Source organism: Athene cunicularia (assembly GCF_003259725.1).
Source record: "Athene cunicularia isolate RWA chromosome 4 unlocalized genomic scaffold, athCun1 chr4_part2, whole genome shotgun sequence".
Classification (NCBI taxonomy): Eukaryota; Metazoa; Chordata; class Aves; order Strigiformes; family Strigidae; genus Athene; species Athene cunicularia.
In genome coordinates, this window is record NW_020799099.1 from 9,116,827 (window position 1) to 9,122,586 (window position 5,760).

Below are 5,760 nucleotides of genomic sequence, written 5' to 3' on the forward strand. Positions count from 1 at the left end.
GGCGGGCTTGCTTAATAGACAGCAGATGCCTGGCATCACCAGGAGCCCAATGCAGGCAGTATTATGTCCACAGGTAAATTGGAGCACCCCTCTGTCACCTCAGAGCAGCAGAATCAGCATCTCACCTCACACAAAAACCTGTTGCTAGCAAAGCACCTGCAGTTTTAACTCAGCTCACAGCTACAGCAGAGGGAGGAACAGCCCAAACCAAGTTAAAAGCAGCCCCCCCTCCCCCCAGGATACCCCCACTTACAGGTGCCAGAGCTCCACAGCAGTTGCTTGTTCAGTGCATCGAGGAGGAAGGCTGCAACCCCAGGCACAGCAGAGAGGCAAGAGACCCTGCAGCTCCTGCCTGATTCAGGGAGGAGAGAGAGGAGGAAGGAGGGACTGGAGAGAATAGCCCAAAGCTTCCAAGACGTGGGACTAGAGGGCTGTCACCAGCAACCACCCCTGTCCTGGGGTGGAGGGGGATGCCTGATTTGTACATCAGGGCTTAGTTTCTTGCATATATTTCATTGTAGAGCCTCCCCTTTCTGCTCTTTGAGGCATCCCTTTGCCTTAGGAAGCCTGTTATCAGGGTCAGGGACTAACAGACAGCAAGCATCCCACTGACACCCCCCCCCAGCCATTACAGCTGAGGGGGAGCAGCAGTCCAGATGGTTCCCCAGTGCACTTGAGTGCTCCCCAGCACAGCATGCAACTCAGGTTCTTGTCCTGCATGCTGAGCTATAGCATTTAGATCAAGCCTCTCTGGTGAGGAGGCAAGGGTAGCTTTTAAATCAGCAGCAGGAACTAGGGGAAAAAGAACAGACTGTATGGCCCAGGTTAAACTAGTTGGCCCTTGTACCTGAGATTACAGTTTTGCCTTACCTGTTGCTCCCTCCTCAGAATCCATCTCCTGGGCAGACATCAGTGCCAAAGCTGGTAATATTTATCTCATGATTACTAGGAGCTTTCTCTCTCCTTATATGGCTAAATGGTAGAGAAAAAGAAGCTCAGAAGGCTAATGAGTGCTTGAGGTCCGACTTACATCTCCACATCCAGAGGAAAAAAAAAAAAGCTACAGGGCTCTGTCTTAAAATGGAAAGAGTGTCCCTGCTCTTAGGGTGTTTCCCAGAGTACCCTTCCATGGGTATATGTTACCAAACCAGCCCTTTTATCTGAACCAGGCTTAAGCAGGTAATAGAAACCTTGCCAGAAATGAGGACAACAAGAAGTTATACCATAATGCTATAACCAGACTGCACATTTCTAGGTATAAGCAATAAGGCAAAAGTTTACACATATGTTTCAAAAAACCCACTTTCCAGCCTTATTTTATCAGTCAGTGAAAGAAAGTCACTAAGTTATATGTTACCACTAACTCAGGTAACAAAACCAGATTACAATAAAACTGGAAGTCAAAATTTAAATCTAACAGCAACAGGAAACTAGGACACTTTCCCCCTCCATAACCCTACAGTACCTAAGTGGGAGTCAAATGTAATCTAATAACACTACCCAAATAAAAGGCAAAAATAAAGACAGCAATAAAAAAAATTGTTATAGGAAAAAAGAGGACTTATAACAAAGCTGTTATTGAAATAAGAAATAAGCCCCCTGGTCTGAGCTTAAATGCAGAGCTGGGGCCAATGAGGAAGGGTGTGTGGATGGTGAAGGTTCCAGGGGAGGCCATCAGGGTGGTGGGGACCTGGTGGGGCACTCTGAATGCCTCTACCAGCACCTGAAACCAATTAGCTCTGACATCTCCAGTCCTGGATTCCCAGCAAGGGGGTCAGCATCCTTCAGTGCGGGCTGAGGCAGAAACATCATCTCAATTTAGGATGTGTCCAAGTGTCTTCTCTGCAGTGATGCACAGTGAGGAGTAGCAGTAAGAAGTGTGTGTGTGGTGTATGTGCTGTTAACAGTTACCCTACACACAGCAGTTTTTGTGATCCATACCTTTAGATCTGACCACGTGGTGAGTTCAGTCTTTTTTTTTTTTTTTTTTTTTTTGATGGGCACAGACTATGAACTGAATGTTTACTATTTGATTTGCTTACTGTCCTTCAAATCAATCAACAACAGCTGAAATTAGAAAGACCCATTTCAAATAATAAATGTGGGGCCAGACAGACAATGGAGAAACATTTTCAGCTTTTCCAGATGTCAGACTCATCTCAAGCACATTAAGAGCAAGTACCAGGCTGTCATGATTTGTGGCCAGCAGCACGGATGGCTGTAGCAGAAACAAGAAGGTCTCTATGGATTCTGTGTATGGGAGCATCAATCTCACAGTTAGATTAGGTACGTACATTTTGTTATACACCTCAGAATATATAATGAGGCTTGTAACAGTCCCATCTGGCCTGACAAAGAAAATAATCTGAAAATTGAAGCACCTCATTCAAAAGAAGCCTTTTCTGCCAGGAAAAAATTGAAATGTCCCTGTTCAGCTGGAAGTGCTGTTTTGCATGTGTATGTACACCAAGATATGCTGCTGCCATGGGTATGGGAATCTGCAACCAGCAGAGCAGGATTCAGATTTGTGTCCAGGTGAGTTGCTTGCAGATGTGATGGTGTGAATATTTGCTTTGTTTTCCTCAGAACAGCTCTCAAAGTGTTGATGCATTTTGGGGCTATTTTGTGGTCTAATTTATTTTCCTAATTTGAAAGTTTTTAGTTGTTAAAGGGGAAGGTGCTGCACAGGAGATAAACTATATTCAGGCTTGCAGTTATAGATGTGGTTTTGTTCTTGTAGGTCCTGAAGCAGACTGTGATGTTGCTGTTGTGTGGGATGTCATTATAGATGCTTACAATAGCCTCAGAGGATAATGTTCCCCTCTCCTCTGTATACAGGAGCAATCATTCCCAAAATATATGCAGCTCAGGGGAAGTGCTTTTGTTTGGTTTTTGTTTTTTTTTCAAATAACATGTGAGTTGCAGCTTGCCTGCTTTGTGTCTGCCACTGAACCTCTTAGAGGGGGTTACCTGTCCTCTCAAGCACAGTGTCACAGGCGTGTGTGCCATTGTCACATACTGTGAGAGGATTGGCTGAGAGGGGAGGATGGCCTTGGCAGGTAATATAACAAAAATGGTATCAAACGTCATACTGAGAGTAAGGCCATGATTTATGTTGCAGCAATGATTTCTGGCTGTTAAGTTTGAGAATTCATCAGTAAGAAAGGGCAAGGAAGAAGGAAGCTCTGGGTTTATTAACTCAAGGAATGTAAGAGTGAGTTAGTAACTTGGTGGGATCTTAGGACAGCATGTCATGAAGTATTTCTGATTTTCAAAGTTCCCAGAGTATTAGAAAGCCTTCACCTGGAATAGGCTCTATTGGTCAAAGCCCACATGTTCAGGAAAGGTTAATTTAAAACAAATTGAGAGATGCTGCTGAAGGACTGGAAGAGTACACCCCGTGTAGGAGAGAAGCTGCGAAGAGCTGCTCATTGTGTAGCCTGTACAGCACATGCTGAGGCAGCATCTTGTTTTTTGCTCTTCTTGAATCTCAGAAGTAAATACCAGGAAACAAAACCAATATGTTTACTACAAGAAAGTATTAAAAGGGAACCTACTGGGTATAAGCTGGCAATGACCAGATTTAGGTATGAAATTAGCTTTTTCACAGGAAAAACATACACAAAATGTAATACCAAATTTTTCTAATATGGGATCTTTTCAGCTTGAAAAGAATGCTCCCTTGTGAATTCTGAACTCTCAGTGAAGGCAGTGAGATTCCTGGGCAGCCATCCTGACATGGTGATATTCACTGGGTGTGAGCAAATACTCTCTGACCTGTGCAGGTAGGAAAAGAGCAAACACTGGAAAAGGTTTCCTGAATGACATTTCAGAAACTAAAATGGCCAGTTTTTACACTTCATACTCTCCTTCCCCCTGGTGTGGCATAACTGCCCTTTCTCTCCATCTTTTATTAAATGAGAATTTAAAAGGAAAATGGTTTTAGCTACAGTAATTTTCTGTAGCCAGTGTCAATAGCTGTAACTGGAGATTTACTGTGTCAGAAGGGTTCCTCAGGGAGGAAAACGGGCCCTGGATGACTTTGTTGGTGGATGGGGAGTATGGACTTCTTTAGGAGGGGAAAGAAATGAGGGAAACATTAGTTCTAGAAACTGAGTGCAGAAGCTTAGGTGGGCTCAGCAGTTCAGATATATGTGTGTTTAGGTTGTAAGATGTAGTGTGACTGCAGAACAGCAGGGGAGTTTGATGTGAGGCACCTGAGACCTTCAGCATTTGGTTTTGTTAAACAAATGTGACATTACACTGGACAGTCTTGAAAACTGCATTTCAGCCACAGGAAGACTACATCAGAGGTGAAGGTAAGTCCTGGACGCTTCTAAGCACATTTCTAAACACAGCGTCTTAAAAAAAAAAATGGCTGGGCTTCAATCTGAACAGACAAATGAGGACTGTGGTTGTGAAAATCCAGATGGAATGGGGTTTTGGCATGTATTCATTCCTGCCTTAATTTCTGACTCTGAAAGATGTTTCACTGACTTGCTGTGGCTTAGAAGGGAATGACCACATACAAAGCTGAAGATTTCTGCAATTGCAAACCTGTCTTTTAGGTTCATTTCTATGCTTAACCTCACTTGTGGCAGACTGACACCAATCTGTAGATTGTTTCTTTTATCAGCTTTCTCTTATTTGCAGGATGGATGCATCCATCTACAAGAAATACGTATCTTGTTCTCCCTTTGCCAGTACAAAACTGACTTGTCTGTACTTCCTTACGCTGCTGCACCATTGCTTGAGGGAAAGAGTTACTCAGTTTTCATCGAAACTAACAGCAACTGGACTTCAGGTCCTCAGGCAGTCCTGAAATTATTTTCTCACAGTATCTCATTCCTGGTACAGCACTTGTTTTCTCTGCAAATTCTTGCTGCCTGCCCCACTGCCCCTGTAAGAGATGCAGGCAGTGCAGTGTGGCTGTCTGCCCTGGGATGTTATTAATGCTCTGTGTGGTTGGACTACTGTGTCCTCAGTCCAGCTACCCCATACAGGCTGCTTTCTCCTGACAGCTTGCTCCGTTTGGAGAGAAATGGAAGCTTGGATCTCCTCTGCTCTCTGCTCCCAAGTGTTTCAGAATGTCACATTTTGTCCCCTTCCTCCAGCTTGTCGCTGTACGTTACTCCTACTATGAATAATGGTTGTTGAAAATGGGTACCTGGAAGCGATCTATGTGTTAAGTCTCTGCAACAACCTCAGAGGTCCCTCCATCAGGTAGTGGTTGACTAAAGGTTGTCAGGTTTGAAACACCAATCCTTAGTCTGGTTTTGTGTCTGTTAACAAGAAGTTAGGCTCCATTACAAAAGGGTGCCAGGTTAGTTCTATAGGATGGCGGTATCCAACAAACTTTTTAGGCTGTCTGGTGCCCTCAGCGTGGACAGGACGGAGGGGCTGGACGGTGCTCTGAGGGGCCTGCGCTCTGCTTTGCTTTTTGCCTTCCCATTGCAAATGCGGAGGATTAGAGAACTTTGGGGAGAGGGCCCGCTTTGTGTGCGCAGCCGCCAGGCAGGGGCAAGCCGCGTCAAGAGGAGGGTTTAAAAAATCTGACAGAACTGGGGTCACTGACCGGAGCGGGGCCGAGGGCGCCCTTCCCGCCGCTGCTCTTCCTCCGCTAGGCGGCGTCACCGGAGGGAGGGGGCCGCTCCCGCGCCGCCTCGCTATTGGCTGTTCCGCTGAAGCGCCGGCACCGCTGATTGGCCGGCGGGGGTCGGGATGACTCGCTGCCGAGGCGTCAGTGAGCCTGTCTCTTAT

At 45.5% G+C, this 5,760-nt stretch overlaps 1 protein-coding gene across 1 annotated transcript in view; it reads right to left on the reverse strand.

Annotated features, from left to right (window-relative positions):
• Positions 1–662, reverse strand: part of NPFFR2 (neuropeptide FF receptor 2) — a 22,843-nt gene extending 22,181 nt beyond the window's left edge. Inside the window, exon 1 of the mRNA XM_026847773.1 lies at positions 254–662. The gene's annotated coding sequence lies outside the window, so the exon portion shown is untranslated. The remainder of the gene's footprint in view (positions 1–253) is intronic.
• Positions 663–5,760: the final 5,098 nt, after the last annotated feature.